The sequence below is a fragment of the Chionomys nivalis genome, chromosome 2, assembly GCF_950005125.1.
Source record: "Chionomys nivalis chromosome 2, mChiNiv1.1, whole genome shotgun sequence".
Classification (NCBI taxonomy): Eukaryota; Metazoa; Chordata; class Mammalia; order Rodentia; family Cricetidae; genus Chionomys; species Chionomys nivalis.
This window is the reverse complement of record NC_080087.1, coordinates 114,421,982-114,442,460: the sequence shown is the minus strand read 5'-3', so window position 1 is coordinate 114,442,460 and position 20,479 is coordinate 114,421,982. Positions and strand designations below refer to the sequence as shown.

At 43.0% G+C, this 20,479-nt stretch overlaps 1 protein-coding gene across 1 annotated transcript in view; it reads right to left on the bottom strand.

Moving 5' to 3' along the window:
* Window positions 1-10,572: 10,572 nt before the first annotated feature.
* The window catches only part of Irs1 (insulin receptor substrate 1), a 60,070-nt gene continuing 50,163 nt past the window's right edge, over window positions 10,573-20,479 (bottom strand). The window contains exon 2 of the mRNA XM_057759539.1: window positions 10,573-15,163. The gene's annotated coding sequence lies outside the window, so the exon portion shown is untranslated. The remainder of the gene's footprint in view (window positions 15,164-20,479) is intronic.

The window sequence follows — 20,479 nt, the reverse complement described above, 5'->3', positions numbered from 1 at the left end:
CTAAGAAGGGAATACCTGTGTGGGGCTCTGAAGTCAGTGGGGTGCTCCACCCCGACAGAACCCAACTCGTGGAATGAACAGCAGAGTGGGTTTTATTCCCACTGGACCTGGGGATCTCTGCGAAAGCATGGTTCCTTGGTGTGCTAAGCCTTGCATCTGCCATGGTGTCTGCCTCCCACAGAGAGGTCGCCCAGCAGCTGTCACTCAGGGATTCTGTGTAAAGCAGAGGTGCAAGGCGAAAGGGGGAAGGAAAGGAAATGGGGAGAGGAAATATCAGAGGAGACATCCAGACAGATGGATTTCATGGTTTTCAGGGGCGGGGGTTCACAAAGAGATTGGCAATGGAGGAGGGGACCTCCCCCTTGTGAGCATTAGCTGCCATACTGGTCTCTTTCCTGGGGTGGACCCAGATGGTGATGGGGCCTGGGAAACCAGGAGGTCTTGCTCATCAGTATCTCTGGCACTTGTCACTGGCAGTTTGGTGTCTCGGGTCGCAGATAACAACTGTCAGATGGTCTTAGTGTGAAGCAATATGCTCTCCTCTAAACAAGGAGGCAAGCCAAGCCCCAGAGAGGCCGACGCCTGGACAAAACACATGGGCCTGGAAAGACTTAAGAGTTCATGTATAATTGAATGAACAGAGCATCTCGGGTAAATATAAGGAGTTAAAGTGAAGCAAACAATGTCCCTGGTGCCCTTGATCACACAAGCAAGAGAGGCATCACATATCTTTGGAAAGAAAAAAGCAAAATACAAAAAAAAAAAAAAATGAGGAGAGAAAAAAGTGACTGTTACCATATGAGAAGTTAAAAAAATAATGCTTAAAAGGTTGGTTCAGCCCAAGAATGGATAGAAAGAGGGTTGAGAAGCAATAGGAGCAGGTAACACTCAGGACAAAGACTAAGAACTGCTCAGCACAGCATTTTTCCAGGCCTCCAACTCCTTGTGATCCGGGAAGCATTATGTCTATCCAGGCAGGACAATGGAGTCTGGTTTGGCAAGGTCCCTCTGGACACCCTCCTTAAATGAAAGAAAGAAAGAAAGAAAGAAAGAAAGAAAGAAAGAAAGAAAGAAAGAAAGAAAGAAAGAAAGAAAGAAAGAGAGAGAGAGAGAACAAAGGAAGGAAGGAAGGAAGGAAGGAAGGAAGGAAGGAAGGAAGGAAGGAAGGAAGGAAGGAAGGAAGGAAGGAAGGATAGTTGATGGAACATAGACCATAATGAAGTAGAAAAACAGCCTATCCTTAAATATTTTTCTTTTAAATTTTTAATACATGAAACTCAAACCCAGGCAGCCACAGTAACTTAGGGTTAAAGGACATCCACTCCCTGGAACCGCATCTTCAAACAACTGCTTGCACTTATGAACAAAACAGCAGCCTTTGGATGACGTGTGAAGGTGCTAGACTTGGGGACCATAACTGCATCCTACATGAAGGTAAAGGAATGAGATTCCCCTGGAGTTTCTGCTACCAGCTGATCCTGAGGAAGAAAAGCAGCAGCTGGAATGAGAAGGAGAGCTGGCTTTGTCACTGCTCACATCCACTTTCTTCATGGACTCGGGTGGGGGTGGGAGGGCAGATCAAGGAGTCTCAGGAATATATTCTAGAAAGCAACACAGCCATGACAAGATCCCACCTTTGACTTAATTCTAAACTTGCCTTCAGCACACAACTTTATTTTACTAGAAAGCAGAGGTAGGAGGGGCAGGGGAGGACCTCAGGTGGGGAATTGTTCCTCCTAGAATGCCTTTTAACTTCACCATTTGTCATGGGACAGGAGACTGAGGGCATCTTCATAAAGATGTTTAGAATTGAGTTCCAAGGTTAGACATATAATGTGTAGGCCTAGGAGGAAGTCCTGCCTATGCCCAAGGAGCATCCAACTGCACAGTGATCAGCAGCATCCTCAACTACAGAGAGGAAGACTGTGGCTCTCAGAACTTTGTTTTCCCATGCTCTCAGCTTATTGGAAATCTCTAGGTTGGCCCAGGGCTATTTGATTTCAATGCCAGCGTCATTTTCTCAAGTAAAAAAATTCATCTTCTTGTGGCCCATCAAAAAAGCTTTAGGGAGGCTTTGGGATGACACCCCAGTTGGCAAAATGTTCACCTTGCAAACATGAGGACCTACATTTGTGTAATCTCACCACAGGGAAAGTAGAGGCAGGTGGATTCCTGGAGTTCCTTGTTCATCCGTCCTAGCCTGCTTGGAAAATTACAGACCAGTGAGAGACCCTGTCTGAAAAAGGAAAATCAATAAAAGGTATAAAAGGTAGATGTGCCTGAGAAATGACACCTGAGGCTGTCCTTTGGTCTCCACTCATATATGAAATAGATGTGCACACACATACACAACTGTGTGCACATGCACACACAAAACTTAAGCAGCAGATTTTTAACTCATGGTCATCTTTGGAGCAAATCTTCAGTTGTTTGTTGCATTTACATGCTCCTAACATGTTCACAAAGAGAACAAGCACACAGAGATCAGAGCTCCTGCCAAAAACACGGTCCTGTAGTTTCTTAGAGAACGTCTATGGAGAGTTGTACACGTTTCCATATTTTTGACTGAGCTCATCTTGTGAGTTCCTGAAAATCAGCACCATACCAAGAGCAGGGAAGACGAAAGCACAGACTTCCTATGAGTAGCAGCAAACAGGACCTGCTGGGTGACAGAGTAAATTCTTTTCCTGATTTAGTTCTTTTCAGGCCACCGGAAGTATGAGAGGCTACCTCAGTAGGTGAGAGGCTACCTCAGTAGGTGAGAGCCAAGGCTGTGTGCCGGTGGGAAGCAGTCAGCCACGGAGGATGACACTGGAGCAGGGAGAGGGGTGAGTCAGGGTGTGCAGGGTACCACCAGGCCATCAGTCACCTTCACGATTTCATGCCCCAGATTTTGAGGGGAGAAAAATCTCAGATATGTTTATCCAGAATTAAAAGCATTCAGAAAAAAAAAATACTTAGAAAAAAAATGTTTCATTTAGTAAATACACAAATTGGATGCCATTTAAGAAGTAAAGTATTTTTTTCTCTCATATTATACACATGGGAAAAGAATGACCTCTTCATGATTTTTGGAACTTGTTCCTAGATCTGGTTTTAGATATGTTCAGGTTCTGTCACTAAAGTAATGATCTCCGAGGTGCCACCAATAGCAATCATTACCTTTGCCAAAATGTCATTCCTTCCTTAGGGAGACTTTTCTTTGTTGAGGCGAATGTCTCACGAACTCGGACTTTAGGTTCACAGACCTTTCCAAAAAGCAAATCATCATGCTTCCTCCTTCTTACGAAGACCCAAGTTTATGGAAGCATCAGATAGAATGGCAACCCTTGACCAACTCCAAGTCATGAGCGGAGAAATAGGTTTGCTTCCTCCTTCTTTTTTTTTTTTTTTTTTTTGCTTTTTCGAGACAGGGTTTCTCTGTGGTTTTGGAGCCTGTCCTGGAACTAGCTCTGTAGACCAGGCTGGTCTCGAACTCACAGAGATCCGCCTGCCTCTGCCTCCCAAGTGCTGGGATTAAAGGCGTGCGCCACCACCGCCCGGCTTACAAAGACCCAAGTTTATGGAAGCATCAGATAGAATGGCAACCCTTGACCAACTCCAAGTCATGAGCGGAGAAATAGGTTTAACTCCCTGTCCTGTTTTGTCCTAGGCCTGTGTCTGAGTCTATAAAACAAGTGAGAGAGGGGAAGTCATGTGATTAGATGGTTTGTAAATGTGCTCATGTATGTGCAAGCCAAGGGTCAACACTGGGTGCCTTTCTCCCCTTCTCTTCACTGCAGGTTTTCAGTCATGGTCTCTCCCTGAACCTGAAGCCCTGACCAGCTGGTCAGAGATTCCTGGGCATCCTCCTGTATCTGCCAGAGATGACAGGCTGGTGCCACCACATCGGGTGTGCACTGGGGACTCCCAACTCAGGTCCTCATGCTTGCACGGCGAGCACTTCACCCACGCCAAGCAATACCCCAGCTCTAGGGATTATTTTAAGGGACCATTTCTTCGCCATCGCAGGACTTTTAGTGGAATCCATAATAAATTATAAACCTTTTACCCGGGAATAGAAAACACACACAGCCACACCACCACGATACAAACACAGGGTCTTTGATTTGGGGGTGTTGATGAATATCAGAGTCACAGTTGAAAAGAGTTAATGCTCCCCTCCTCTCAACAAATAGTTGGAGGGCCAGAGAGAACTTTGCCTGAAGTCACACAGTTCCTTACTGGGCCAAGATGAGAACAGAAGTATTCACGTGGTCAGGAAAAGAAATCAGGCTTGCAGCTGTCAGACATTCCTGCAAAGAAAAATAGGAAGATTGCTAGACTTGGAAAAAAAAAGTTTGTCTAACTCGGCCAAACCGATTCTGTTTTTCAACAGATGAAGTAAACCAGACTTAGATTTTTTTTTTTTTTTTTAACATCTGGGGCATAGAATCCTGTAGATCGGAAGAAATGCCCGGTCATGGAGATAATAAAAGAATTTAAAATTAAGTGAAGAATTTAAATTTAAAGCAGAACATGCTAAGATTGGGTTTTTAAAACACGCCATTGTTTCCTCCTTGAATCGTGTATGTATGTGGGAAGGGTGGCTGTTGGGCAAGGTAGGATGGTAATGGGTGATCAGATGAGGGATTTGAGTGTACATGTATGGGAAGAGTTGAGATATGTGTATATCTGCATATATTTGATAGGGAAAGCTGCATTTACCTCTGTGGGGAAACCCCCAAAGATCTGAGCCTCAGAGGGAGACTCACATCCTGACTTTACCACAAAAGGACTAGAGAAGGAAGCTGGAAGCTGGCAAGATACAACAGGCTGGATCTGAAATATGGAATTGTCCAGATGTTATTAATCTTCATCAGGATTTCAAATATATGGCTTTTTATTTTAGTTCCCATGTCTTTCGATTATTAATGGATCTGAGGTAGAATCTCATTTGACAACTATGGATCCCTAAAGTGATGTCATAGCTTCTACATACGTTGAGATGAAGGGTTATTTGAAAAAAAAAAAAAACTTTGAACTGGTTCATCGCCGGCAACAGGAGCATGACAAAGATTTGAGGGGAGCTGGGGGGACGTGGGTTGTGAATGCTACCAGGGTGCTCACAGTATCTGATCTAGAAAGGTTTTCTAAACACAGGAACAAGACTAGTGACCTCCACCTCTTGTTATTACGTGAGAATGAGAACTTACACCTGCTGACAAATGGAAGAATCCTTCCAACAGAAGGCGCATGGGCGCCTCCAAAGCTGTGAACCCTGGAAACGACCTCTGCAGAACATCCTCGTCCTGCCTGCTCTTCTGCATTTCAGCCCTTGGCTCCTTTAGTGCAGAGTCTGTCTTCTCCAGATCTGGCTGGCTATCTAACTGACTCTGGCAACTTCCTAGAAGCTGACTTCTTAAATCTCTGTGTTAGTTTTATATTGGGCCCAGGCAGGATCCCCAAACTGACTGAGACAAGGGCATTAAGGCATTTTTTGACATATATTTTAACCAACCTGATATCAATATGACTTTAAAATAAAGTCACAGAGCATTTTCTCTGTGGTACAAATCTCACACCTCACCCACAGCAGCTCCTCAGCAACACTGAGTGAATATTGAAGTTTGGGGATAAAACACTGAGGAGTTTCCTTTCCTGTATCATCTAATGCCAGAATAGAACAATGGTTTGTTTGTTTGTTTTAAAGAATTTAATAATCCTCACATATTTTATCTTTGTCCTCTAGGCAGACAGATATATCCCTGGTCAGATGGATATACCTGGTCTCTGTTCTATAGTTGGTGGCAAGTTAGCAAACAATAATAGAGAAGAAATTCCTGCTGCTTATCCCTAATCTTTATTGAAGTCTTCTAATTCTGGATGTCATGGTCACCTTGAAATTTCCCTGATATTTAAGGAAACCCAATCTCTGCTTGAAAAGGAAACTCCTTAACTGATTTCTACCATTATAATAATCATTCTGTAAATATTGAGGCAGCAACCAAAAGCACCTACTTCATTCAGAGCTATTTGCCAAACTATAAAGTAGCATTTTAGTTTACACCTAAAGTGGCTTTAAAGAATATTCAACTGTCAATGGCATGGAGATGCATCAAGGACTGTGAACCCCAACCAACAGCGTAGTCACTGTGGTAACTCTGGCACCAGAGGTTCCCTATCTACTCTGTGTAGCAGGTCCTGGAGAATCTCAGAAGCCCAGGGCAGGGGTACTGTCTCACAGTTCAGTACTCCCCCTTGAGAAACACTGGGCAGGTAGTAAGCACTGTACTTCATAGGCCGTTGAGACTCTGATAGCCACTCAACTGTGCTGCTGAACTGTACAGGCATTGTGTGATTGGAGTAGCACAGTTGCATCCCAATGAAACTTTGGTGATAAAACATGAAGCCCACTGGATTTGAAACTTCCAGTCATAGGGGGCCAACCTTTGGTTTGTAAACCATGGGGTGCTATGACTGTGGGGATTCACTAATAAGATGCTCATCCAACATCCTTTATATTCTGATGGTCTCTTTCTCATTACAAAATAAGATCTACTCTTTGCAAAACTGTATAGAAAACCCATACAAGCCAAGTGGTGGTGGCACACGCCTTTAATCCCAGCACTTGGGAGGCAGAGGCAGGAGAATCTCTGCATGTTTGAGGCCAGCCTGGTCTAGAGAACGAGTTCCAAATCCAGGCAGCAAGAAGTCTCTGTCAATTCTAAAGTTTTTGAAGTTGCTTACAGTGAACTTATTTTTTACTTAGGTAATATTATATCCTTCTAGAGTCTTTAATAGAGTTGAAGAATAGATAGATAGTTATAATTATAGTTTTCCTTAGTTGCAATAAAAAATTAAGTAGATATAAATATTGTAACTATAATTCTTGCTTGATATCTTTTTGTTGTATGTAATTTTACTATTTTAAAATTAAAAATCTTTCTATTTTATTTAAACAGAAAAGGTGAGGTGATGTGGGATTTCCCTCTGTATGCTGTGATTATTATTAATGAATGAAGAACTGCTTTGAGCCTATAACAGAGCAGGGTGGGGCAAAGCAGAGCTAGGCAGGGAGGACTGGACTGAATGCTGGGAGAAAGAAGGGCGGAGTCAGAGAGAAGCCATGTAGCCCCATGAGAGCCAGACAGAACTTTACCAGTAAGCCACAGCCACATGGCAATACACAGATTAATAGAAATGGGTTAAATTAATATGTAAGAGACAGCCAATAAGAAGCTAGAGCTAATGGGCCAAGCAGTGATTTAATTAATACAGTTTCTGTGTGATTATTTCAGGTCTGAGTTGCTGAGCAGCCAGGAACAAAACAAGCAGGCCCTCCTACTACATGTATGTGTGTGTGCCTCTGCATGTTTTAAACTGCTGTGATGCTGTGTAATGAAATACACGGAGATTTTCCAGAAACCTTTTTTAATGACTCCATAAATTTAAGCCAGTTTTATTGATTTTTGTCTTAAGAGTCTGCTTTCTTACCAGAGCAGTGAAGAACTCCATTTTCATTTCTTTTCTCAGTTTACAATAGGGAGACATTGGTCTTTGAGATTCGGGGCAGCTTACATGCAAGGCGAACAGAAAGGATATTGTCTAATGAACTCTAGTATGTATGGGTGCTAGGAAATCACTTTGATATTCACAGAGTTTCCTGTGGCCTTGTTAAATCTGTATAATAATCCCGGGAAGCCCATTATAGCTGTCCTCAGTCCAGTTCTTGAGCTGCACTGGGCATCTATCAGAGAGAAGAGATTTCTGAACTGTGATGAGCATCAACCATCTGTTCCCAAGTGATGAGGGCTCATCCTCCAACCCAGATGACTCTGGCATCTGCCTCCCCACTTTTCCTGTTGTCAGCATTGGTTATTTCTCTATTTATCAGTTTCCTTATCAGACAATATCAAAAGTTCTAATTTAGGACTGTTCAGTGGAGGTGGTGTGTAAAAGCTAACGCCCACAAAACACAGCTTGAACTGCATGCGGCTTTCACATTTAACTCACTGTCATTATGGATTCCTAAAATAAAGCCAGATGTTTGTACTTTGTTGCTAAAAAGAGGTATACCTTGTTAGATAAGTAAGAGAAGCAAGCAACTACAATAGACATCAATGGACTAAACTAGACATGAAGAACAAGACCTTATTAGCCTGTATCTTGCAGGCCATAAGCTGGACAGAGCCACATTTTCAACCTCATGTGCAATCACATTTGTTCTGCAAAGTCATTAAAACAAGGCAGCTAGAGGAATGTGGAGGTGTGTGTGTGTGTGTGCGCGCGCGCGCGTGTCCTCACGCACAGGCATGCGTGTATATTTTGCTATGGATCAAACCCAGAACCCCGTGCATACTAGGTAAGCACTCTATCAGTAGTGTTTTCAATATCTGAAGCATAGTTTTGAAGCACCTGTAAAGGGGAAACTTACTAGGCTCTCAATGAGAACATAAAACTCGCCTGCAAACAGTGCTCAGTGAAAAGCTAGTAGTTCAGCCTCTCAAGAACCTGCAATCAGACACATATCTTGTCTCCCTCTGGGTTGTCGGAAACCAGATAATTGATGCAAATCCTACTGTATAATCAACACCGATACTGATTTTAATAGTACCACTGAGCTTATTACAAATTCTTGGCTGTTACTTCTCAAAGCCCTTCATCAGCAACACTTTACTTGCTACACTCTGTCTCTTTATGTGTGTAAAGGTAAGACGACAATTCGGCTATAAATTACACCATTGATGCATTCCAACTAGACTTTCCTCTAATTAATGCTAATTAGTGATGTTCCAATGTGATTTCAATAGGAGATAAAGCACTATTTACTCCGCAATTCCACTACAAGGGAACTATTTTGCCTTTTTTTGTTTAATATAAATGGAAGAAAGCAATACAAAATAAAGATCAACCACAACTTAAAGCATGTATTAAGTCAATTTTGTGCTGCTTTTAAACAATGAAAATATCAATTATCCTGTCAGGCAGCTCTCTCTAGCCTTTGTACCAAATAAGTCAGTCTTTGGAGTCTCATGGTCATAAAAAACAATACATTTTAAAACTTAACCTTGAATCTGTTTCCAAAATGTCAGTCAGTAGCTTGAATTAGCTCTGACAAACAAGCTATAAAAGTCATCTTCTCCCTTAAGTTTTTAAGTTTTCAAACAAGAAACAGGAAAGGACTTGGCTGCTTTGATGCCAACAACCCAGACAATTATCTCCCACTGTTCTAGATCTGTGTTTGTGGTAGTTTGAATGAGAATGTCTCTGTAGGCTCAGACATTTGAATGCTTGGTCCTGAATTGGTGGTACTATTTGCAGAGGCTTGGGCGTTTTGGTCTTTTGGAGAAACTATGTCACCGGGGGTGGGCTTTGAGGTTTAAAAGCCTCAAGCCATCCCCAGTGTGCTCTCTCTGTTCTTACTTGCAGTTTAACATGTGACCCCTCAGCTCACTGCTCCAGCCACTATGTCTGCCAACTACCAGGCTTCCCCATCATAATGGTGATGGACACTTTTCCCTCGGGAACTATAAGCCCAAGCCAAGAACTCTTCCTTCTGTAATTTGCCTTAGTCAAGACATTTTAGCCCAGCAATAGAAAAGTAACTAATACAGTGCTGGTGGCAAAACCAATCCAAAATTTCCATCTGTACAGAAATCAGGATTTCCCAAACTTGCCTATCAGAAAAGCCACATACTAGAAGAAAAAATAAATAAAAAGTAGACATTTCTGGAGCAGTCAAGCACTCCAGGAGGTATTTCTGATAAGTGGTTCTAATGAACAGACACGTTTGGGCGACATGCTCCAGCAGAGGTTCTCACTCTGACCTCTGACCTCTGGTTAGACTCTCCCAGGGAACATTGAAAGCAACAAGTGATGCCCAGGCCCCACCTGAAGGCCAGCTGGACCATTGTTCCAGCCAGGGCTACTTTTTGGAATCTGTCCAAACAACATGGAGCCAGGGCTGAGAGGCAACCTTGTCCCACTTCTCGGTGTCGTCTGTCTACTGGAACTGGCAAATCAGATCCCAGGACCATGACCTACATTTGGACAGAGGGACCCGAGCATGCGCAGGCTCAAGGCTGACAAGTGTCCCAGTGACCAGAAATGAAACACAGTTCTTTCCACCAAGAAAACGCTTCCTTTTCCTCTCCACATGTTTCTCCTTTGGTACCATTGGCCATCAAGCAGCAAAAAAAATCTTTTTTTTTTTTTTTTGGTTTTTCAAGACAGGGTTTCTCTGTATCTTTGCTGCCTGTCCTGGAACTAGCTCTTATAGACCAGGCTGGTCTCAAACTCACAAAGATCCGCCTGCCTCTGCCTCCCGAGTGCTGGGATTAAAGGCGTGTGCCCCCACTGCCTGGCTGCAAAAAAAATCTTTATAGAGTTTTTTTTTTTTCTTAATACACTCATCCACTGAATGCAGTTCAAGAAGGGAATAGAAAACTACCCGTCCCAGTGAGAACTTTTAGAAGTATGTTCACAGTGGAAACTGCCCTTACCCAACCAATGACCCACACCTGGTCCGAATCCCACGCAGAAAGACAACAAGAAAAACCACTATGCACATCTGTGGGTTCATTTAGACAGTTTTCTTTAATTAACGATGAAGACACTACAATTCTAAGTACCAGACAGAATTGGGGGTAAAAAAGAATTGAACACAAGCATAACACTATAAAGGAAGCTTGGAAAAGTGAAACACTGCTAAAGAAAAAAATATAAACCTGGCCTGGTACCCATTACATATATACATAACACGGTATCCACATATATACAGTAAATGTTTTGGTAGCAACAGAGACCATGTGTCGGTCTTTTGTACACAGATGAAGTAGCACCATCAATAGCACCACCATCTTCGGTTGATAAACCAAACCACATACAGTAAATAGAAAGCTAGATGGCATTTGTTTGGCCCACCCTGTAGCCAAGAGGTATAAGGAAAGTAACTACACAAGAAAGATTCTTTTGGAAACTCTATTCTTAGGCCAGTGGCAAAGTTCTAAAATGATTAAAAAAAAAAAGCACTACAAATGGATATGCAAACAGACACATTTTCCTGGGTAGTGAATTTGTTCTATGATATGGCATAATGGCTAACACTGGAGAAAGAGACAGCATGAACAAAGAGAGGTTTAAATAGTGGGTGAATGGCAAAGGGATAACACACCCATCTCTTGGTGCAGACATCGCAAATGCCAAGTCATTGATAAGCTAGGGAAGGGAGATAACACCTTACCCAAGTCATACATTTAAAAATCGTATTTACTAATTATAGGCTCCTAATTAAGAGTAGGGCCAAACACCTCCAGCACCTCTCAGTCTCCTTCCAACATCTATTTGGTGCCCTAATTGTGAGTAGTGAGTGACCGATACCCAGCACGTCATCTGAGCCGAACTTTCTACAGGCGTGTGAGGGGAACTGATGAACAGGGCTCCACTGGAACCTTCTCAGGCTTGGCTCAGGGACGAGCAGGCCAGTGTTTAACACTTGGTTCTACTAACTACAAGGAAGGTTGTCTCTGCTTTCCATAGTTAAGCCCATGGTCCAGTCTGGAAGTCCTTCCATTACTACTGCCAACGTTGGGCCTGCTCACAGCCTGTTTCCTACAAGTTTCTCAGAAGCAGCCTGTACATATGAGCGTTGCATCACCTCCCGCTAACATGCACACTGTCTTGGCAGCACTAACCCTCTTGTCTTGTCACTGCAAAGAAACCATTTCTTATTTGCTTTCCCCAATTGTCTTCCACGGACCTTCCCAAGGAGCCCTTTCTCTCCAGAGTTGGTGTCAATGCCTGGCATCTTCCTAGACCTCATTGTATGACCACCTCAAGTACAGATCTCAGCCAAGGCATCATGAGGTAAATTTGGCCACAGCACCTCACGGCTGTACTATCCCTCATGGCCCTTGCTGTCATCGTGTGGTGGTGAGCAGCCTTTCCCTCTCTTTGAGTTGCCTGCTTCAAAGGTGTTCCCGACTACATGGTATATTGCATTCAGGATGTACCATTGAATTAAAAATACTGTTTCCTACAGTACAGCAAAATTGTTTCTTAACACTTGTCTCACATATAAAAGACAGAAGACAAAAGCCAAGGGAAGACAGGTTAAAATTCTCTACTTCTGGCTAGATGGTTCTTGAGTAGATCCACTTTTGTAGTCGCTAGATTAGTCGCGAGTGGCCCTGACCTTTGAAAGTTAGCAAGAAATAGCCATACACGTAGCAGCAGTACTGATTTGTCATTATTGACCCAGGTGGTTGATCATTAATGGAATCCCCTCATTTCCAGCTGGTTCTAGAGCTAAGCTTTTGCCCCAAAACACAGGTAACATCAGAGCCGGGGAATATACTTGTTCTTTTCACAAAGAAGAATTTTAAAACTCTGTCTTAACACATCTCTAAGAAAGAATGCTATGAAAGGTTGGTCTCGTAAAGAAAAAGCCACTAACTTCCACATGAGCCAGGGGCCACTAGAAGCCCCATTAATGTAAGCCCCTGATTGGCCTGCAAATACTTGGAAAGAGATAAAAGCCAACTGCCTTCAACAGGAATTGAACACAAGAACTTAGCAGCCGATGTGTTTTAAAGTAAACCCTTCAAAGAGGCAGAGCATGGGAATTCAGCCTGGGTACCAGCGACTTCCAGTTCCAGGTCAGCTATGTTAGATTGGAAGCTTTCATCCCACCCAGCTCAGGTGACTCTAGAGGAAGCTGAAGGAAGAATGTCCACCTTTGCACTACTGACTCCATAAAAAAACAAGAAACTAGGAGACGCCTGTCCAGGTTCTTCTTTTCCACTGTCACCCCAAATGTCAATAACCCCACATCCAGAGGCATCGTAGTCACAGATATCTGAAGCCTGGGCTCTGTGAGCTATCACAGCCGGCTTTCTAGGCAAACAACTGAGGCTGACTTTGTTCACTGCTCTCTCTTCAATTACTCAAGTCCTGGGGGGCGGGGTGGGGAGCAAGCAGCTTCTTTCTTCTTACATTAGTAAGCATTTGAGTCAGAATGCTTAAAGAATGAAAAGTTACTTTGACAATGAGAGTCTTTGCTTACACATTTGTAAAAACAAAAACAAAAACAAAAAAACAAAAAGAAAAAACAAAAAATCAACTTTCACATCAGATTTTTCAAAGCCAGTGGGGTTTTCTACTGACAGCAAATGATGTCACTCAGCAGAGTTCCTTGAAAACAATGTATTCTTTTGACTAGAGAACTATTTACCTTAGAAATGATGAGCATGCAAATGATTAAGATCTGCAACAATGAACATTGTACAACAGTCTGTGAGGTACATGTCTTCTGGCTGACTGAGTGCTAACACTGGCCTCAGCAGTCGGGGGTCAGTTTATCCCTCTGACTAGAGTAAGGGATCTCTAATCAGTTGATCAGGGCAATGGTCATGGCAGTGCCTTTCAGCCCTAGCTCCTACCTTGCAGCCCCACCCAGGCAGCTCAACCCTTCCCAGAGGCAGAGAGTTGCTCCTCCCCCGAGCAGGGTTGCCTTCCTAGGGACTCAGAGGGAGTCCGGCACTGCATCAATTCGCTATACTTTTCAGAAGTATCGTGGCAATAATTTACAATTCTGGAGGAAACATCTCCAGGTATATTCATTGCCATTGCTATTTAATACATAAAAATTCCAAGACATGTGGACTTTCCAAACAAGGAAAGGATTAACATTTTCACTGCTGGCTAGATGCCTCAGTGGCAGGTCACTATGTTTTTCTGTGCTCTCTGTAAACTGCGTTTATTAGATAACCACTAAAAGGCCAGCAAACACCAGGGCAAATGGGCCAACCGCATTCATTTAAAACACACACAACACCGGAAGCTCTCAGAACACAAGAGATAGGTGTCTTATGGAAAATGACATGGAGCCCTGGAAAGAAGGAAGGAAGGAAGGAAGGAAGGAAGGAAGGAAGGAAGGAAGGAAGGAAGGAAGGAAGGAAGGAAGGAAGGGAAAGGAAAGGAAAGAAGGGGAAGGGAAGGAGGGAGGGCAGAAGAAAGAATCTGGAATTTTAATTTCCAGTTAGCAAGAACACACTTCTCCTACCAGCCTTTTCAAAACAACGTATGAAATGGAACATGATGTGTACACAGAAAGAAGAGAGGGGGTGGGAGCGAAAAGCTTATAGAAGAGGGGAGGGGGAGATCAACAGTGTCTAGTTTATTATGAACAGAAAGACATTTCCAGAATTTATAAACACCCACATTCTTCATTCCAAAGAGAGCTTTTGACTTGAAGGGATCGCTCATGCCTCCTTCTCTCTACAGTATATACAATGAAAGTCTGTGGTTTTCTTTTCTTGCAATTTTGCTTCCATTCAGTTACCAACTCTAAGCTGACAACTGAAAGCACCCCAGTAGAATACATCCTCCTTCTGTTTGGAAAAAAAACCCAAAAACCAAAAACCAAAATCAAAACTAAAATGAATTTTTAAAAGAAACTCAGCTCAACATCAAGTTTATATTACAGGAGACAGTATCAGCGAGTATAACTATACAGTACAGAACTTTCTATGGCACTATGATTCTTATTATATTATTTTTCTGAATTAGAATCTCAAAACAAGGATCATACCCTAGACTACTCTTCTTCGCCCCGTTTTTAAGCATTTGCTCCACTCTTTACAATAGAACATCAAATACCTCAGTTCCACATCCAAAAAAAGATGTGCTGTAAGGAAAGTTACATGTTCATTAAAAAATTACACATATAAATCAAAACCTATGTTAAATATTTAATACTCTCTCCACCCAACGCGAACAGTTCCGTATGAAATAATTTACAGTGGCGCTTCATGGAACACGGTTTCAGAGTAGATGAAACATACGCTTATAGATGCGACGAGAATAAACCCATTCTCTTGTGGCATGGTGATGGGCACACCAGCTCACTGTGGCCAGCGAAGTCCTTAAGGTTCAAGATGAAGTTTACGCAGACTCATTGTCCCGGGGTCACAGTGCTTTCTTTTTGCTTGGCACAATATTGAACGTGCAGTTCAGTCAATGAACTCCTGAGGATTGTACAGAGTAAACAAACTGTAATGGATACATCATACCATCTACGGAAGAGGAAGACGTGAGGTCCTGCTTGTGAGTTGTGAAATAGTTTGAGTCTGGGTACCCATGAGTTAAAGGAGGATTTTCTGAGGTCATTTAGGTCTTCATTCTGGAAAGAAAACGGAAAAAAAAATGTTACCATAGGCATCTGGAAATGTGTATTCAAGTACAATATGGGAAGCTCCCTCCTTACAGAAGGAGACTGTCTGAGATCAACTGAAGTTATAAGCATAAGTAGTAGTGCCTACCATATACCTACATAAGGGCTAACTATATTTAAGTTTGCTTTCAAAATGCAAGTGTTTATAGCAGTCCCAAAGTTTGAACACTACAGCAAACAGATCAATGTGATCCATACATTTCAGAGTTTTGGCAACAAATAAACACAAAATTATTTGGGTTATGTTTGAAGCAAAAATGTTCATTCTAGCTATCATTTAAAATATTTGTAAAACGCAACGCGCAGTTAGAGCCTACACTCGAACTTCCAATTTAGGTGTAATAGAAATGTATTTAGGAAAAACATCACATTTCTTTCCTCCAATTCAAGAAAGCTCACCGTAGTGGGAAATTATCTGTAACTCCCCTTCAGAAAGGAGACTCTTTATGAACCCCAGAAAACATCTCTTGCTCTCCAGTTTTCCATCAGACAGTGCTTCAGAGGTACCTATTTTTCTTGTACTCAGAATTGAGTCTCTCTATATGAGTATGTATAGAGTGCCCAGAACAGTCTGCATCAAGGCGGATTATCGTAAATAACTCGGTGAATGAGAGAATGGCTAGGTTAAGTTCCATGGAGTCGCTGAAGTTTAATTCTGCTGAAGTTGGCCTCCTAGCAACTTCCGAAAGAAAGGCGAGTTTCATTATAAATAGAACGTGAAGCCAAGAGGTGAATTTCACAACAGGTGCACCCACGGAAAATTCTAGATTCACAAAGGTGGGGAAGAGGGCTTCTAGCTAAGAACATTAGTTAAATGCCTCATTGACACATTTGGCTGCCTTTGGAAGAAAAGGGATAATCCGGGGATGTGGAAACAGGGATTGTCACCCCAGTGTTTGTACAAGGCTTGCCACATCGCAGGCATTTGATAAATACGAGCTGAACAAAGGGCAGGCATGCCACAGACTTGCCATTGAAGACATGATAGAACAAGGCTAGGGACAGGAAGGACAGCAGTGGGTAGGCCATAAGAAGGATGCCGCTTCGTAGTACTGACAAAGACCGCAAGGGACACGTGGAGTTAAATATAGAGATCTAGGGCAGGTACGTGGTGAAACCTCTGTGGACAGTCCAGGAGGCCTTTATCTAACTACAGGGATAACAAGACAATGCTTTCAGATAAGGACAAGGACCACAGGAGACACAAGGAGGACAGTGGTTTCTAAAACTCACGAGCATAAATGCTGACAGACACAACTTGTTTGTCCTCTCTCTTGCTGCTCTCCCTAGTATTGTTTTTGAGACCGGGTCTTGCTGTGTAGCCCAGGATGTCCTTGAACTCTGATCCTCCCACCTCAGCCTTTCCAGTGCTCGGATTATAGGTGTGTACTCCCAAGCCTAGCCTCTGTCTCCCTTTGAAGGGGTTGTGACACGGAGCCACCAGCATTTCCTATTTACACACTGGCTTTCAGATAAGTCAAAGTTTACCAAAGAAGACTCATTTTATGAGATTTCTATTTATTGTAAAATATTAACTCTGCCTCTAAAAGACAGGCTACCTTTTACTTACTAATAAAGACTCAGTATAGAGACGCCAAAGCAAAAACAAACAAAAGTGTCCTGGGTTTCTCCCTTTAAATGCAGGGAGACAGAGTTTACTCCACGGGGAGAAAGGGATAGGTCATTCTTCCAACAGCCTCAGCTCAGCTATGATACTCACAGCCAAGTTTTGGGGTTCTCATTTACTTTTAAGTTTCTCCTGAATTTCTATCAGAATACCAAGAGACAGCTAGATAGAGATTCACAGCTCTGGGCCTAAAGTTAGGTCGGCCACACTCTATGCAACAACCTGTGACAAGAAGCTGCCACCTATACAGTGCAGAGGGGGTGGGGAATGAAGGGCACACAGCATGTTTTTCATTTCATATCTGGCTTTCCTCCAGGAGGGCTGGACGAACAGCTTAGGTTGCGAACAAACTGTACCCAGGTTTATCATCACACGTGCCAAACTGCACGGGTGTACAGGGCAGGGACTAGGGGACCCTGGAAGGGGAGACAGAAAGACAGCCTCGCTGTCTGCTTCAATACGTGGCTTTGCACCACCAGGTACCACTTTTGTAATTTTACATAAGCATGTTCAAAAGTAGAAAAAAAAATACCCATATCCCTTCATCAAATAGCTCCCTCCCAAAGCCATAGCCCTCTGCTTTAAAAAAGGCTTTCACGTAAAACCTACCAAGACGCAATTCAGGCACCAATATCACCCACTGGTGCCACCAGTTTAGGAAGTTAAGAAAAAGCAAAAACTGGAGTTGATGTGGGGAGGATGGAACACAAGGCCACAGCAGAAGTCTGAAGAGCACAGCTGCCTGACTTTGTACAATGGTGTGAACCTGGAACTGCACATGAAGGCAAGAAGCTGCCAGGTAGTGACGCAGACCACCCCGGTGAGAACTGTCCTTCAGCGGGGCCCTTTGGGAGGCAGGGTACTCATTTGGATCACACAGCCATCGTTTGTAGCCCTGCTTGTGGAATGCCTTCTCAAGTTCCTACTTCTTTTGGCAACTGCCTTCTCGATCTCAGGCACAATCTTCCCTGTGGTCTCTAGAGCAGCCAGTCTTAGCTCTTGGAAGGCACATTTGATCTTTGGAGACCGCCAAAAAGCTTTTCTAGCCAAATACGGTGAATAAAGGGGTTGATGGTTCACAGGGACCTGTTTCCTAAAGTCGGAGAGCTTCAGAACTGAAGCTGCAAAGGATTTAGGCTTCTTGTGCACCAGGGAGAGAGACGATAGACTTCACAGACAGACCTCTCCGAGGCTTTATTGGCCTTACGCTCATCTTCCTATATCCTTATATCCTATATCCTCTTGCACCCTAGACAGGCTGAGCCTGGAACACCCAATGCGGCGGAAGAAAAGGGAGCATAGGTTTTTGCAATTTAGGAATATGTTTCAAAAAAGGATAACGACACCACGTTCTCACACTCGTGAAATTCAATACATATCTTTCACAAACACAAATGCAATGGCATATACCGTAATCAGCAACAGAGATGACACGGCCGTATGTACATGCAATGTCCTTAGCTTCCACAGCCTCCATCAGCAGACCCCAGGTGCCCATACCAAACGTGGCCATGCTACTTTCCAAATTTAAGAGCTCACTGGTCCTGTGCATAAAATGGAAACCAAATGCAACCCATTTCCTCAGCAGGAAACTCGGCGCAAACATCAAGCAGTGATGTTCTATCATGCTTTCTCTCTAGTTACATCCCCGGGGAATTACTTCTGAACGCAGAAATGTGATGCGCCTGTCATGAGAGTTAGCAGCAGGAAGTTACAGTTGGACAAAATTTCATCACCACATCAGTATCTACTGTACCCCTCTTTGTGTCTCTTCTTGTCTGATAAAACCCACCTAATCTTGCTGCCCGAAAATGAAAAATGTCCTTTTTAAAGCATTGTCAAATAAGTCAACACTTGAGCGATGCCACTTGAGTCCGACAGATTCTTGCATTATGGCATCCAGAAAGAATTTACATCTTCCGGAACTGTACCCACTTAAACTATGCCTACTTGAGCTGAAAAACAAACACAGCTTTTGCCTCCTTCCACATTGTTTTGGCCGAAGGATCATTTTGGGCTGTGAAAGTTGGAAAACAGCAGGAGGCTGAAACAGAGGTATGGGGAAGGGTTTGTACCCTTCCAACAAGCCACTTTCAGTCAGAGCCATTCGTCAGGGACCATCTTGAGCATCTTGGTTTTGAAACTTGTTGCCATTCTGTGGAGTCAAGTGCAACATAGTAATAAGTGTTTGATTCTTGGAAAATAGGAGTTAAAAAATAGTTCTAAAATATGGCCACAAAGTAGCCCTCCCTCATCTAATGGTATTTTTAAAAAAAATCTGTTAGGCTCAGTTTCCTTCCGTAGAGATTACTGTTTGAAATCTCACTGTGGATTTAGCAAGACAATTTCCTATTAATTAAATCCTATACTTAAAGAAGTGTGTCAAGGTCTGGGAATGTTGCTTAGAATTATACTTGGTTCTTTTGACATGTACAGGCCCTGGGTTCAATCCACTGCAGAATGAAAATAGTGTCAAAACAGCCACATCACATTTTCATTTAACATAAATGTGTATGCGGGAAAGCTATAACACAGAACACTTATAAATTACAAGAAGATCTAAAGAAGGAAATTGCCATAATGTGTTTATAATGCCTGGCACCCATGGGTAACTGTTAATTCAGTTATTCCAGTTTCACAAATTATATGGAAAGTTTTGAGGTCTTGTAATCCTGCATTCATTCTTAAATGTATTTTTTTTAAAAAAAGGGGAAACTAACATTCAAATCATCCTCGCATACTTTCTCATTCTTACAAACATGTGAAGGGAGTCATGTGAAATTGTTGGCTCGTTTTTGACATCACCGTAGCATCCTATCCTTTGTCTCATCTTCCTAATTCACTGTCTGGAATCGGAAGTGGGGTGAGCTGCCGCGTTCCCGGCTTTGCTCTCCCACCTGGGAAATGGAGAGGGAAGAAGAGGAAGTTTGGGGGCTCAAACGTTCCTATTGGGCACTGGTCTGTCCTCCAAGATGGCAGCTATGAGGCTAGCGCTAGCCTCTGGAATCCTCTTCCATGACTTCTCCACTTAATTTTTTTTTTTTGGTTTTTCCAGACAGGGTTTCTCTGTAGCTTTTGGTGCCTGTCCTGGAACTAGCTCTTGTAGACCAGGCTGGCCTCGAACTCCCAGAGATCCGCCTGCCTCTGCCTCCCAAGTGCTGGGATCCACTTAATATTTTTAAGGCTGGGTCTTTCACTAAATATGAAGCTCACAAATTCAGTCAGACTCGTTGCCCAGCAAACTTCAGAGATCCTCTTGTCTGTGCCTCTCAGGAGTAGATTTACTTGTACAAAGCACCATGCCCAGCTTTTTAAAGGGGGAGTTCTGGGGATTGAACTCAGATCCTCATGACTGCACAGCAAGCCCTTTATCAGTGGAGACATCTCCAGGGGTTGGCAAGTCTACTGTTTTCCTCCTCCTCCTCTTTTCTTCCTCCTCCTCTTTTCTTCCTCCTCCTCCTCCTCCTTCTCCTCTTCTTTCTTCTTCTTCTTCTTCTTCTTCTTCTTCTTCTTCTTCTTCTTCTTCTTCTTCTTCTTCTTCTTCTTCCCCTTCTTTCTCTTCTTCCCCTTCTTCTCTTCTTCTTTTTTTTTTTGTTATTTCTTGTTTTTCCAAGACAGGGTTTCTCTGAGTAGCCCTG